We start from the raw sequence: 14,953 nt of genomic DNA, 5'->3' as shown, positions 1-14,953 counted from the left end.
AGTAAGGCTCTCATTCAGATTCGATGGAGAAATCAAAAGATTTACAGACAAAAAACATAACCCTCAGAAAATTCAGAACCACTAAACCAGCCTTACAACAAATGATAAAGAAACTTCTCTAGGCAAGAAAAAATAAAAGAGGCCACAACTAGAAACAAGAAAATCACAAATGGGGAAGCTCACTGGTAAAGGTAAATATATGGTAAAAGTAGGAAATCATCCACACATAAATATGATATCAAAACCTGCAACTATGAGAAGAGGAGATTATAAATGCAGGAAATGGGAACTGCATTTGAAATTAAGGGACCAGCAATTTAAAACAACATTATACATATATAGACTGCTATATCAAAACCTCATGGGAACTGTAAACCAAAAAACTACAATAGATATGCACATCAAAAAGAAAAAGCAACCCAAACACAACACTAAATATAGTCATCAAATCACAAGAGAAGAGAACAAATGAAGAAGGGAAGAAAGAAGACCAACAAAAACAAATTGAAAACAACTAAGAAAATGGCAGTGGGAACATACATATAATTACCCTAAATGTAAATGGATTAAATCCTCCAACCAAAAGACATAGACTGGCTGAATGGATACAAAAACAATATATATTCTGTCTGCAAGAGACTCACTTCAGACGTAGGGACACACACAGACTGAAAGTGAGAGGATGGAAAAAGATATTCCATGCAAATGGAAATCAAAAGAAAGCTGGAGTATCAATACTCATATCAGACAAAATAGACTTTAAAAAAGACTAGTATGAGAGGGCTTCCCTGGTGGCTCAGTGGTTGAAAGTCCACCTGCTGATGCAGGGGACACAGGTTAGTGCCCCAGTCTGGGAAGATCCCACATGCTGCAGGGAGGCTGGGCCAATGAGCCATGGCCACTGAGCCTACATGTCCAGAGCCTGTGCTCTGCAATGGGAGAGGCCACAACAGTGAGAGGCCCGCGTATTGCAAAAAAGAAAAGAAAAAAAAAGACTGGTATAAGAAACAGGGAAGTACACTACATAATGATCAAGGGATCAATCCAAGAAGATATGACAATTGTAAATATTTATGTACCAAACATAGGAGCACCTCAATCCATAAGGCAAATATTAACAGCCATAAAATAAGAAACAGACAGTAACACAGTATAGCGAGAGACTGAACCCCACTTGAACCAATGAACAGATCATCCAGACAGAAAATCAATAAGGAAACACAAGCCTTAAATGACACATGAGACCAGGTGGACTTAATTGCTATTTATAGGGCATTCCATCTGAAAGCAGCAGAATATTCTTTCTTCTCAAGTGCACATGGAACATTCTCCAGGATAGATCATATCTTGGGCCACAAATCAAGCCTTGGTAAATTTAAGAAAATCAAAATCATATCAAGCATCTTTTCCAACCACAATGCTATGAGATTAGAAATCAATTACAGGAAAAAAATGGTAAAAAACACAAACACATGGAGGCTAAACAGTATGTTACTAAACAATGAATGGATCACTGAAGAAATCAAAGAGGATATTAAAAAATACCTATAGACAATGACAACAAAATCATGATGATCCAAAACCTATGGGACACAGGAAAAGCAGTTCTAAGAGGGAAGTTTATAACAATAGAGTCTTACCTCAAGAAATAAGAAAAACCTCAAATAAACCTAATCTTACAACTAAAGCAACTAGAGAAAGAAGACCAAGCAAAACCCAAAGTTAGAAGAAATCATAAATATCAGAGCAGAAATAAATGAAATAGAGACAAAGAAAACAATAGAAAAGATCAATGAAACTAAAAGCTGGTTCTATGAACAGGTAAACAAAATTGATAAACCTTTAGCTAGACTCATCAGGAAAAAAAAGGGAGAGGGCTCAAATCAATAAAATTCAGGATGAAAAAGGAGAAGTTACAACAGACACCACAGAAATACAAATGATCCTAAGAGACTACTACAAGCAACTATATGCCAATAAAATGGACAACCTAGAAGAAACAGACAAATTCTTAGAAAGGTATAAACTTCCAAGACTGAACAAGAAAGAAATAGAAAATGTGAATAGCCCAATCACAAGTACTGAAATTGAAACTGTGATTTAAAAACTTCCAACAAACAAAAGTCCAGGACCAGATGGCTTCACAGGCGAATTGTATCAAACATTTAGAGAATTCTAATGTTTGATAGACTTCTAATTCTAACATTTCCTTCTGCAACTCTTCCAAAAAATTGCAGAGGAATGCTCCCAAGCTCAATCTACAAGGCCACCATCATTCTGATACTAAAACCAGACCAAGATACCACAATAAAAATTACAGGCCAATATCACTGATGAACACAGATGCAAAAATCCTCAACAAAATATTAGCAAACCAAATCCAACAATGCATTAAAAGCATTATACACCATGATCAAGTGGGATTTATCCCAGGGGTGCAAGGATTTTTCAGTATATGCAAATGAATCAATGTGATACACCACATTAAAAAACTGAAGAATAAAAACTATGTGATCATCTCAACAGATGCAGAAAAAGCTTTTTAACAATATTCAACATTCATTTATGATAAAAACTCCCCAGAAAGTGGGTGTAAAGGGAATTGACCTCAACATAATAAAGGCCATATATGACAAACCCAAGCTAACATCATTCTCAATGGTGAAAAACTGAATGTGTTTCCCCTAAGATCAGGAACAAGACAAGGATGTCCTCTCTCACCACTTTTATTCGACATAGTTTGGAAGTTCTAGCTACAGCAATCAGAAGAAAAAGAAATAAAAGGAATACAAATTGGAAAACAAGAAGTAAAATTTTCACTGTTTTCAGATGACATGACACTATACATAGAAAATCCTAAAGATGCTACCAGAAAACTACTAGAGCTCAATGAATTTGGTAAAGTTTCAGGATACAAAATTAATACACAGAAATCTCCTGCAGTCCTGTACACTAACAATGAAAGATCAGAATGAGAAGTCAAGGAAACCATCCCATTTGCCATTACGTCAAAAAGAATAAAATACCTAGGAATAAACCTTCCCAAGGAGGCAGAAGAGCTGTATTCAGAAAACTATAAGATACTGATGAAAGAAATAAAAAATGACACAAACAGATGGAGAGATACACCATGTTCTTGGATTGGAAGAATCAATATTGTCAAAATGACTATACTACCCTAAGCAATCTATAGATTCAATGCAATCCCTATCAAATTACCAATGGCATTTTCCACAGAACAAGAACAAAAAATCTTAAAATTTGTATAAAGACACAAAAGACCCCGAATAGCCAAAGCAATCTTGAGAGAGAAAAACGAAGCTAGAGCAATCAGGCCCCCTGACTTCAGACTACACTACAAAGCTACAGTCATCAAAACAGTATGGTACCAGCACAAACACAGAAATATTGGATTGGCCAAAAAGTTCATTCGGGTTTTTCCATACCATCTTACAGAAAAACCCGAACAACCTTTTTGGCCAACCCAATATAAAATCAATGTAACAGCACAGAAAGTCCAGAGATAAATCCACACACCTAAGGTCAACTAATCTATGACAAAAGAGGAAAGACTATACAATGGAGAAAAGACAGTTCTTCAATAAGCAGTGCTGGGAAAACTGGACAGCTACATGTAAATGAATGAAATTAGAACACTAACACCACACAAAAAAGAAACTCAAAATGGGTCAAAAAATTAAATGTAGGCTTCGTTGGTGGCACAGTGGTTGAGAGTCCACCTGCCGATGCAGGGGACATGGGTTCATGCCCTGGACCAGGAAGATCCCACATGCCGTGGAGTGGCTAGGCCCATGAGCCATGGCGGCTGAGCCTGCACATCCGGAGCCTTTGCTCCGCAACAGGAGAGGACACAACAGTGAGATAACCCAAAAAAAAAAAAAAAAAAAAAAAATTAAATGTAAGGCTGGATACTATAAAACTCCTGGAGGAAAACATAAGCAGGACACTCTAACGTAAATCAAAGCAAGATCTTTTTTGATCCACCTCCCATAGTAATAAAAATAAAAAACAAAATAAACAAATGGGACCTAATTAAGCTTTTACACAGCAACAGAAACCAGAAACAAAAAGACAACCCTCAGAATGTGAGAAAATATTTACAAATAAAGAAACAAAAGAGGGATTAATCTCCAAAATATACAAACAGCTCATGCAGCTCAATAACAACAACAAAACAACCGAAAATGGGCAGAAGATCTAAATAGACATTTCTCCAAAGAAGATATACAGATGGCCAAAAAGCACATGAAAAAATGCTCAACATCACTAATTATTAGAGAGATGCAAATCAAAACTACAATGATGTATCACCTCATACCAAATAGAATGGCCATCATCAAAAAATCTACAAACAGTAAATGCTCAAGAGGGTGTGGAGAAAAGGGAACCCTCCTACACTTTTGGTGGGAATATAAATTGGTAAAACCATTATGGAGAGCAGTATAGAGGTTTCTTGAAAAACTAAATATAGAACTACTGTATGATTCAGCAGTCCCACTCCTAGGCATATATCTGGAGAAAAGCATAATTTGAAAAGATACATGCACCCCAGTATTCAATGCAGCACTATTTACAATATCCAAGACATGGAAGCAACCTAAATGTCCATTGACAGAGGAGTGGATAAAGATGTGATACATACATGCGAAGGAATATTACTCAGCCATAAAAAAGAACAAGATAATGCCATTTGCAGCAACATTGATGGACCTAGAGATTGTCACACTGAGTGAAGTCAGAGAAAGACAAAGATATGATATTGCTTACATGTGGAATCTAAAAAAATGGGACAAATGAACTTATTTACAAAAGAGTAAAAGAGTCACAGATGTAGAAAATAAACTTATGGTTACCAGGGGGTAAAAGGGTGGGGAGGGATAAATTTGGAGATTGGGATTGACATATGCACACTACTATATATAAAATAGGTAATGGATAAGGACCCACAGTATAGCACAGGGAGCTCTACACTCTGTATTGACCTGTATGGGAAAAGAATCTAAAAAAGAATGGATATATGTATATGTATAACTGAATCACTTTGCTGTACACCTGAAACTAACACAACATTGTAAATCAAGTATACACTAATAAAGTTTTTTTAAAAAAAGAAAGAAGAACTGGAAAAAAATGTATAAAATATCTATGGAAAGGTTGTCTCTTTGTTTTTCTTATGTTGTATCTGCCTTTCCCTATATGTCTGTTCAGCTATTCTTGCTACCTACTGATGGTTCCCCCTCCATAGTCCATAGTCCAAATCCAAATGACTGGCTTAATTACTAGCATTAATTAATTACTGGCTGAGCATTTCATGCAAAGCCTCTCCATGGATTACTGACAAGATTGCAGATTCCACCACTGTATTAAAAACCTACCCATAGTCCAATAAGTGATCTGAAAGAGTTTTGGGTGAAACAGTTAAATCTAGGAGAAGATGAACATGGTAGCCATCCTGAGTGACCTGTCCAGTAACTGACCCCTCCTGTAATGCCCCCTCTATCCTTTCCACTGACTCATATTTCACAAATCCTTCAAAGAACAGCTCTTATCTTTCTTTCATGAAACTCTCTCAACTATTCCAGGTCACAGCATACTGCAGTGGCAAAGATATGAGGTTTCACATCAAGTAGATCTCACAATCATCACAGAATTCATACCTTAGCCAAGTGCTTCCCAGACTTAAGTGTGCATAAGAAGGACCTAGAAAGCTGATTGAAACACAAATTTCTGAACCTCAGTCCCAGAGATCTGACTCAACAGGTCTGGGTTAGGCCTGGAAATTTGCATTTTTAACAAACTCCCAGGTGATGCTGATGCTGCTTGTCCATGGAACACACTTTGAGGACAACTGCCTTACTTCACTCACCTCCTAGCTACAGGATTCTGAACATGTTATTTACTTTCTATCTGTAAAACAGGGATGCTAATAGCATTTTTATTGGACTGCCACGCAATTTATATGAATCAAAATAGATTCCATGTTTGGTTTATACCAGCAATAAAAATCAACTGGTCTACCTTGCCTTTCTCTGATCTTTGTTACTTATCCAATTAACAATAATTCAGTATGTTATACGATGCTTCCTTAAAATTAATTTAACACTGATATAAATTTAGATGGTGGCATATTATGGCTCTTCAATTAGATTCCAAGGTCACTCAGGAGAGATGGCATAGCCCTCAGAGTGCTCTCCATACAGTATGCACTTCTGGCCCAATGGAAAGGCAGTGGGGTGACAGGGTTAAGAGCAGAAGCATGGCACTAGAGGACCTAAATTGGAATCACAGCTCTGCAACTTAGAATCTATGTGACCTCAGGCAAGTTATTTAGTCTCTTTCTTCCTCAGTTTCTTCCTCTGTAGATTAGGGATAATCATGAGTTTCCTCAAAAGCATGTTGTATTAAATGAGGTAATATATGCAAAGCACTTGAAAAGCACCTTTTAAAGTTCTTAACACATAGTAAAAACTATAAAGGTGCTAGTTATTGAATTCATTTTGCAATTCCTCTCAGTAGAAAGACCAAACATTTTTAAAAGTGAATAAAAGCTAGATGTTAAGATAGTATAAAATGCATTACTAAAATATAATTATTTTTAAGGCTTACAAAGTAAAGTTCAGATTTCAGGTTGGTCTATGTTCTTTGTTCACAGATATAAATTCACATATATGGTCACAATTAATATGCTAACTATTGCCACATATTTAAAGATAGTTATAAGTGTTTAAATCTCCTTCAGATTTATGTTACCTGCAAGTATCAGAGATGATCTCATCCTCCTCCCTTTATCCATGGTGCACAACTACTTTGGTAAACACATTTCCTGAACATATGCTTTTTGCACATTGTAAAAAGTGGCCTTGGGGCATGCCCAAGAAAGAAAACCTGTGTGCAAAACTAGGAACTATTGAATCAGCTATTGTATAAACAGAATACACAAAATGAGTGAAGCATTAAAATACATCTAGAGCAATATCATTTCCTTTATTGTTTTATAACTGTTTACTTGTTTCTCCTCCCTGGTAAAATGTCACCTATTTGATCATAAGCATTTCACTTTTTCCATAAGCCAGGAAGAGAGTAGATATCACGACAGAAAGAGTACAATCTGTAGAGTCAGACTGCTATAACTTTAAGTTAGATCTTCTTCAAACCAGCTATGTAAAATTTAAAGAGTGGAAATAAAACAAAACTTGTTGATAGTATCACTTACCGTGAAGTATCATAGTAAAGATGGTACTTGATAATGTATATAAAAGCACTTGGCATAAAGTAGGTATTCAGTTAATAGTAGTTAGTATTGTTTTTTTGTATTCTTGGCATCTACCACCGTGAGTAATACAGCCTAGGCACTTGAAAATGTTTCTTGAAAAAAATCAATGTATAAATTCAGCAGCTTGGTGGTACTTCATTTTCAGTGTTGATTAATTCCAGACCACAAATCAGCGTGTTCAATAGCACTAAGTGACTAAGTCATGGCTCTCCCCACATTTTCCCTAGAAAATTATGACCAGTCCATTAAGTAAATAACCTAATTTCTCTGTGGGTTAGTTCAACCCAAGGACTCAACAATACGCAATGAGAAATTCTAAATATACTCTTGCCTCTCCCCAAGATATTTTTCTGTTCTGTTTTGCTTGTCTCAATGGAAGGCAATAAAAGTTACTTTATTGCAATAGAATAAACCCCATCTAAAAGCAATGTCTGAGGGAATTCCAAAATAGCATGTTCCGGAATGAGCGTAATTATTGGTTGTGATTCTTTGGACAAGTTATTTAAAATATTTACAGGCCTCAGATTTCACATGGGTCTAATAGGAATGATAATACTCACTAAACTGTGCTGTAATGAGATTTATATGTCTGTCTAGTCCTTTTCCTAGCTCTTTATTTTTATTCACTAGAGCTCTCTGTTGAAGACGCCTTGATTATCCTAATTCCTTCTGTTTAGATAGTCAAAATATTTATCAGCGTGGATTTCCTCTTATGTGAGGCTCCCATTCAGACAGTTTCATACGCTGCCTTGTTGATAGGCAGTGTGAATGTGGCAGAGACAGCTAACTGCACATTGGAAGTCACACATTTCCTATAGTGTGGTCCCGGGACTGGGAGACAGCTGCCCAGCCAAGGCGATATTCATTTAGGTGTGGCTGTGTGACTAGTTCTCTCCAAAGGGGTGTATGCCAAGATGGATAAACAGTGGGCATGCCTTCTCCACTCTCTCTTTCCCATCTGCCAGTTGGATGCAGAGGATTCCAGGCCCCAGGAGATGGTAGAGCCATAATCCTGGGTCACTGTGTAGGGAAAAGCCTCTGGCCAAAAGGGAACAATGACGCCAAAATATTATATGAATGAGAAAGAAATTTCTATAGTGTTAAGGCACTAAAATTTGGGGATTTATTTGTTAGAGTACCTAGCATTACCTTAAGAAATACGGTAGAGAAATCATTTTTCTTAGAATGGTTATGGGGTCCTCTGTACATAAGACTGTCAGAAGATGCTGTACTAAGGAAAAAGTAATCAACTATTACATAAGTAGTAAGTGGAAGTTATACATTTCTAACCTTCACATTATATGGGGTCTACAGAGATGTTTAATTTGGCCTGCAGTCCTTACAAACACGGAATTAACTGCTAATGTTTTCTAAACAGCAGATTGTACATAAAAATCTGAATGTTCAGCTTCTTTTGAAAGTTTGAAGAATTTGAACTACGCTGTGTCTGAGTTCCTACTTTGTGCCAATTGACCACAGATGAAGAGCAGGTGACCAGAAGGCTCCCCCCATTCCATTCCTGGACTCTTGGCAGCTATTCTTGCATTTAAGCTTACAGAATCCATCAGTCAGAGTCTAACCAGGAATACAGAAACCAAAACTATAACACGGGGAACTAGTGACACAGGTGTTGGAGGAGAAGAGAGAATCACAGGGACTGTGAAATAAACCAGAGACTGACACAGCAAGACACTGCTTCTATCACTTGGCTAAAGAGAAAAAAGGAGATGGTGCTGTAGGAGCCCAGGGGCCATGGCTACTCCTGGTACTGGAATCCACAGGAGACGCCGCCTTTGCTGGAGAGGCTCTTAGAGGTAGAGAAAGAGGTGGACAGGAATAACTTGGCTTCCCTCTTTACCATGCCCTCTGGTCTCCTACTATAACTTCACCTGCAGGAAGCCAGCTGACTGGGAGCCTGGGGGACACATCCTTCAGGGGTGAACCCTTCTAGGATACAGAGCAGAGCAAGGAAAGGAAGGCATAGGTAGCTGAAGGCAAACCAGCCTAGAACCTGGATACACATCACATACACATGATTAAATGCTTTAATCATTTATATTGTCTACCTGATCCCTGTCAATATTTCAGTGTATCATGTCTTTATAGGGTGAGGAGGTATACCTTTCAGTTTCTCTTCAGAGAAGTAGCCACTTTCCCACTTCTTTTTCTTTCTTATTTTAATGCAGTAGTATTGATGAAACCACTTTATTTGGTTTCTTACTTTAAACTGTGTTTTTACATGCCATGAGAAAACTTTCCCAAACCTTAAGAGTTATGGTAGGGTAAGAGCAATAACATGTACAATAATAATGACTACCGTTTACTAAACACACACTATGTGTCAGGCTCTGTATTGTGTGGCTGAATATAACAACAATATTGCAAAGTAAGTATTATTTCCCTCATTTTATTGAAGAGAAACCTGAATCCCAGGTAGGTTAAGGCAATTTCCAAGGTCACAAGCGGCAGAACTGAATTCCAACTGAGGTCAGCAAAACTACTTTAGACACTGGTTATTTCCGTTATTTACTCTCTATCTCAGAGTAATCTTCTTGGTTTTCTTTCTGTAGAATTCTGGGTATATGGTTGTCCTGAATGCCTCATCACCACCTGCTTACTGCTCAGATGTCAGAGTGATGTGATTGCATAGCACAACTCTTTGACTGTATATAAAATAACAAATACATGGTTAGCTAAGAACCTTCCCTAATAAGGCCAAACACATTTGTATAAAGAAAAGTTTGGCTGGAACATTTAGTTGAGGGAAATTTGGATTCCATTTCAGGATAAAATGATAGATTCCTTCCAACATGTATATTGTTACAGCACAGACATATATATAGATACCGGGAAATATACGAAGGTTCCAAGAGAACATATTATTTTTGAGAACACATAGAGAAGATTTAGGGATGAAGCAGATTCCACACTGGGGTTATGATGTAGGGAAAATAATAATAACAGTTTTATTCACCTCAGAAATTAAGTATGTGATACTTTTGCTTCCCCCCTCTCCTCATTTATAATTTAAGTCGCTACCTAAGATGGATACTTCAGCAAATACTAGAGTACCTGGCTTTTCAAAGCATATAAGTAAAATTCAATTCATATTAAAGGTTAATTTTTGTTTCTTTTTACATTTGGTTTTTCTGCTGTGTTTCACATTGATGATGACTCCATTTCTTCTGAAACTCTTTACTCTCATTTTTTCAGACACGACCTGCTTCTGGCCCTCTTCCGTCTTGAGCATATTTGTCCAAATTCCTGAAGCGTCCTCTCTCATTCTGCTGGGAGGCAGTGCAGTGTAGTGGTTCCAAGCACAGGCTCTGGAGCCAGACCACCTGGACACGAATCTTGACTCTGCACTTACTAGCTCTCTGACCTTGGGCTGCTTACAAAACCTCCCCTTACTAGGCATTTGTGGTACAGGATATATATTGATTGAAAAGTTTGAGGGGAGGTACAAGACGGCAAAGTAGAAGGAACCTGAGCTCACCTCCTCTCACAAGCACACACAAGTCACAACTAACTGAACAACCATCAGTAAAAAAGACTGGAACCTACCAAAAAGACATTCTACATCCAAAGACACAATGAAGAAACCACAACAAGACAAATTACAAAATGGGAAAGCTTACAGGTAAAAGCAAACATTCAGTAAAGGTAGGAAATCATCCACACACCAATATGATATCAAAACCAGTAATCATGAGAGGAGGAGAGTACAAATGCAGGATATTTTAAATGTATTTGAAATTAAGAGATCAGCAACTCAAAACAATCATGTGTGTGTGTATACATATATATAGAGAGAGAGAGTGCGCTATAGCAAAACCTCATGGTAATCACAAACCAAAAATCTATAATAGATATACACACAAAAAAGGAAACGGAATCCAAACACAACACTAAATACAGTCATCAAATCACAAGAGAACAAAAGAGGAAAGAAAAAAAAATAGTCCTCCAATACTAGCTAGGCACTTGTACTTTGAACATGCATGCTTCTTTCTGCTCAGATCCTGAGCAAGGTACTACACTGGCTACCCAACCCTCCGACCAACTGGGTCAGAATTCAGAGAACGTGGAGCAGCCCTGAGGTCCATAGGCTCACATAAGAATATGATGCCCTCTATAATAAACATAATAATAACTACCATTTAATTAAACATCTACTATTTGAGCCCTCTATTAGACCCTGAACATACATTTTCATTTGCCTAGGGAGACCATCTGAGGGTAAAGTTACTCAAGGTTACACAAACCCGTGTGTGACCCATGTTCTTTCTATGGCAATGTTTATGAATAAGGGTCTGTCCACCTGGGTCTCCAGGTTAATGTGCTGGTTTCCTCCTTTGGGGGCTATAGCCCTATCCTGAATGTAGGCAGTCTTGACTGAGGCTCTGACACTCTGTATATGTCTAATTAGTCCCCTCCCTGCAATGGTTGAACCTGACTTGTGGACTCAGTCACTGGCTGGAGTCCTCTTCTTCAGCAATGGGTTTCTGGAAACAAGGCCATTCGCTGGTCACTGTCCAGGCCAGTACTGCTGACCCCACCCACCATAGAAGCTCTGGGGTGGAGTTAGTTCACTCAGCCTCATCTACTTTCAACATCTTCTCCATAATAAATGCTGATGAGAGATGTTTGGATGGTCACCTACTGGGGGCCAGCATTACATTAAGCACCTAAAATTTATTGTTGAACCTGAGTGGTACTCGTCCACTCTGGACCCTCAGACTGCCTGTCATCCGAGCCCACATCAGATCATGGCCAAAAGCATGAAGAAATATTCCTCTGGTACGTTGACATAGTTGAAAAGGCCTTGTGTAAAGTTATACCAAGAAACAACAAATGTAAATGAACACAGAGAGACTCTGGGTTCCTGCAGAATCATGGGTTGTTAGTCATAGTTCACATCATCACCAGGAAACTCACCCAACACAGGTTTGTAAAATTACATTGGTGGCGATAAGGAAGTTGGAAAAAGTAGTGATTGGTAGGGTTGAGAGGCAAAATTAGTCTCAGGTGGGAGCAGTTCATCCTATAAGTGCTACACCATACATCAGTTCTTTACAATGTTCATGAAAATCACCTGGGGCTCTTGTTACAACGTGGATTCTAACTCAGTACATCTGAGATGGGGCTTGAGGCTCTGTGTTTCTAAAAGCTCCTCTAACATGCTGAAAGCCACTCATTCCCAGACTACACTTTGTATAGCAAGCCCATAGACCTCCTTGATACAAATTTAAAAAGGAAAAAATACAGTTGACTTACTTGGATCTAAGTCATGCATGTAGGTGGCATTAGAACCTTCCAGCCAAGGCACATGATTTTATCAGAAAAGTAATCATTCACAGAGGAAAAAGAGCAAGCCAGCACTGAGTCTCAGAGCGTGAGGGAGATACAGCTAGGGATTGATGGGTCTGGAAACACATATAGAAATCAGGAGAGGGAAAGAATGGACAGCAGTCATAGAAATAGCAACAATGTTATTCAACTGAATAAATAATCTATGTTTGAAAAGCAAAGAAGAAGGTAGCTTGGGGTATTTGAAGTCAGGCCGGGTAATGCCAGACCCAGGACACTAGACTCACTGGCACAGAAAAGGCAAACTTTAAAGTCTTAACAACAAGCAACGAAAGAAATCACGGTAGGCAAACGCCTTGAAGGTGAGCATAGGGCCACAAACGTCCAGAAAACAACCAGGTCGATTCCCAGAAATAAGAAGTGAACTTACCTGCTCATCTTCAGCTTCCAGAAGGAACTGAGCAAGGGAAGCCGAAGTGTCCTAGTCTCAGAGGAAGTAACACGTCCAGCAAGGAATCCAGTAAGGGATAAAGTATGGGAGCTGGAAAACTCAGCAAAGGCTCAACTCTGCTACCCACGTCAAACCTGCCGTAAAGTTACTTCTCACTGAACCAATGAAAAGCCTGTATTCCTTCCTACCGGCGTGAGGCAGAAACAACACTTGTGAGTTAAGTGGTTCTAGCTGTGAAAACTGGCAAATAGCATGAGGCATGGGGCATGCTGGTAGAGCTCTGAGTCTCAAAGTGAGGTCCCAGATCAGCAGTATCAGCATCACCTGGGAACCTGTTAGGAAATGTGAATTCTCAGCCCCGCTTGTTTCAAACCTATCAATCAGAAACTGTGCCGGGTGGCACCCTGCAGCCAGTGTTCCAACAAGCCCTCCAGATGATTCTGATGCAAGCTCAAGGCAGTAGAGTCTATTGAAAGCATGAAGAGATGAAGGCCAGGTGTGTCAAAGGACAGTCATAAGTAGGCTTGATAATGTTGCTTTTACACACCTAGTGAAGACTATAGCCTGTTTACAGGGAGAAGAAAACCCAGCAGAGAGCATATAAAATAATAATTAATAAAACATGCTCAGTGATCAACAACAACACAAAAGCAAAGTGGATGAGTATAAATTGTAGTAAAAAATACAAGTGACAATTTAATAATGGACATTAACAATCTTTGCCTCAAGATTTTTTATTTCCCAACCACATAAATGTGTCTACTGGTGAAGACGCCATTAGGGATTTTCAATAATCCATATGTCTCTTTCAAACATATTTCTCCAGCATTGTAAGGGAGACCACCTTAGGTAGGTAGCTCTTTGGCCAGGGTGGGCATGTAATATAAATATATGTAACTGAGTATCTAGAAAAATTGCTAAAAATCCTGAACCCAAAACATGTCTTCAGAAAGTCACACAGTACAATAAAAATGGAGATGGCAAAAAAAAAATTGAAAAGTCTAATTTTCATGTCTAAGCTGAACAAGGATCTAGATACTTACCAGATTCTATACAAAATGTTCATACTTCCTTAATTTAAGCTCACAAAGAGTATTCTTAATGTCTAATTGGGAGTTTTTGGCTCTGAATAACAGAAATCCTCTTGGGATAGACCTATAGAGAAAGGGCATTTTTGTGTTTGTAAGTGAGCAAGCCCAGAGCTAGTTTTGCTGTTCTTTGGAGTAGATCCCAGGTTTTTCCAGTGGTGCACTGGGGCTATGTGGACTAACTCCTCTCTGTCTGCTTGGCTGTCCACATTCAGATTCCATTCAGAGCTTCTCCCATTGTGGCAAGTTTGCTGCCTGCAGTAATCTGGGTTTTGTGCCTATTCACATGTCTTGGGATAGGGGATGTTGACAGGGTGTTGAGGAGAAGTCAGAGAGTGAAGAGAGAAGGTACTGAATTCCTGAGAAGGGAATCCTCTCTCAGAACCCCTAGCTAGTCTCTCCTACTCTCTCATTGGTCCACAAGGCCTTAGTCTTTCCCATCCCTAAAAAGAGTGAAATTAGCATGGTTAATTTGCCTAATCTGCTTGGGGAGGGGGAGTGGGACACAGGAAAATAACTACTGCAGTGCCAGACTTCTTCATGTGTAATGATATAAACTTCTGAGGAAATGAGAGTATTTGGTTAGATAAAATATATTTTGTTGTTATGGGAATTACTTCATAATCAGGTGATTCAAGTTATGTGTTAGGAACTTTTTTTGGAAGCCATGTAGGAGACGTTTCCATTTAAATTATCATAGTTATGTGGCTAAGATTAGCTGATCTTAATCTCTGAACTGCAGGAGAGATAGAAAATAAAAACACTAATCAATTACCATTCAATGTGTAACCAATAAAAATGGAGGCCAAC

This window comes from Neophocaena asiaeorientalis, unplaced genomic scaffold, assembly GCF_003031525.2.
Source record: "Neophocaena asiaeorientalis asiaeorientalis breed wild unplaced genomic scaffold, Neophocaena_asiaeorientalis_V1.1 scaffold218, whole genome shotgun sequence".
In the NCBI taxonomy this organism is placed as follows: Eukaryota; Metazoa; Chordata; class Mammalia; order Artiodactyla; family Phocoenidae; genus Neophocaena; species Neophocaena asiaeorientalis.
The sequence above is the reverse complement of the archived record's forward strand: the minus strand, read 5'-3'. Positions refer to the sequence as shown.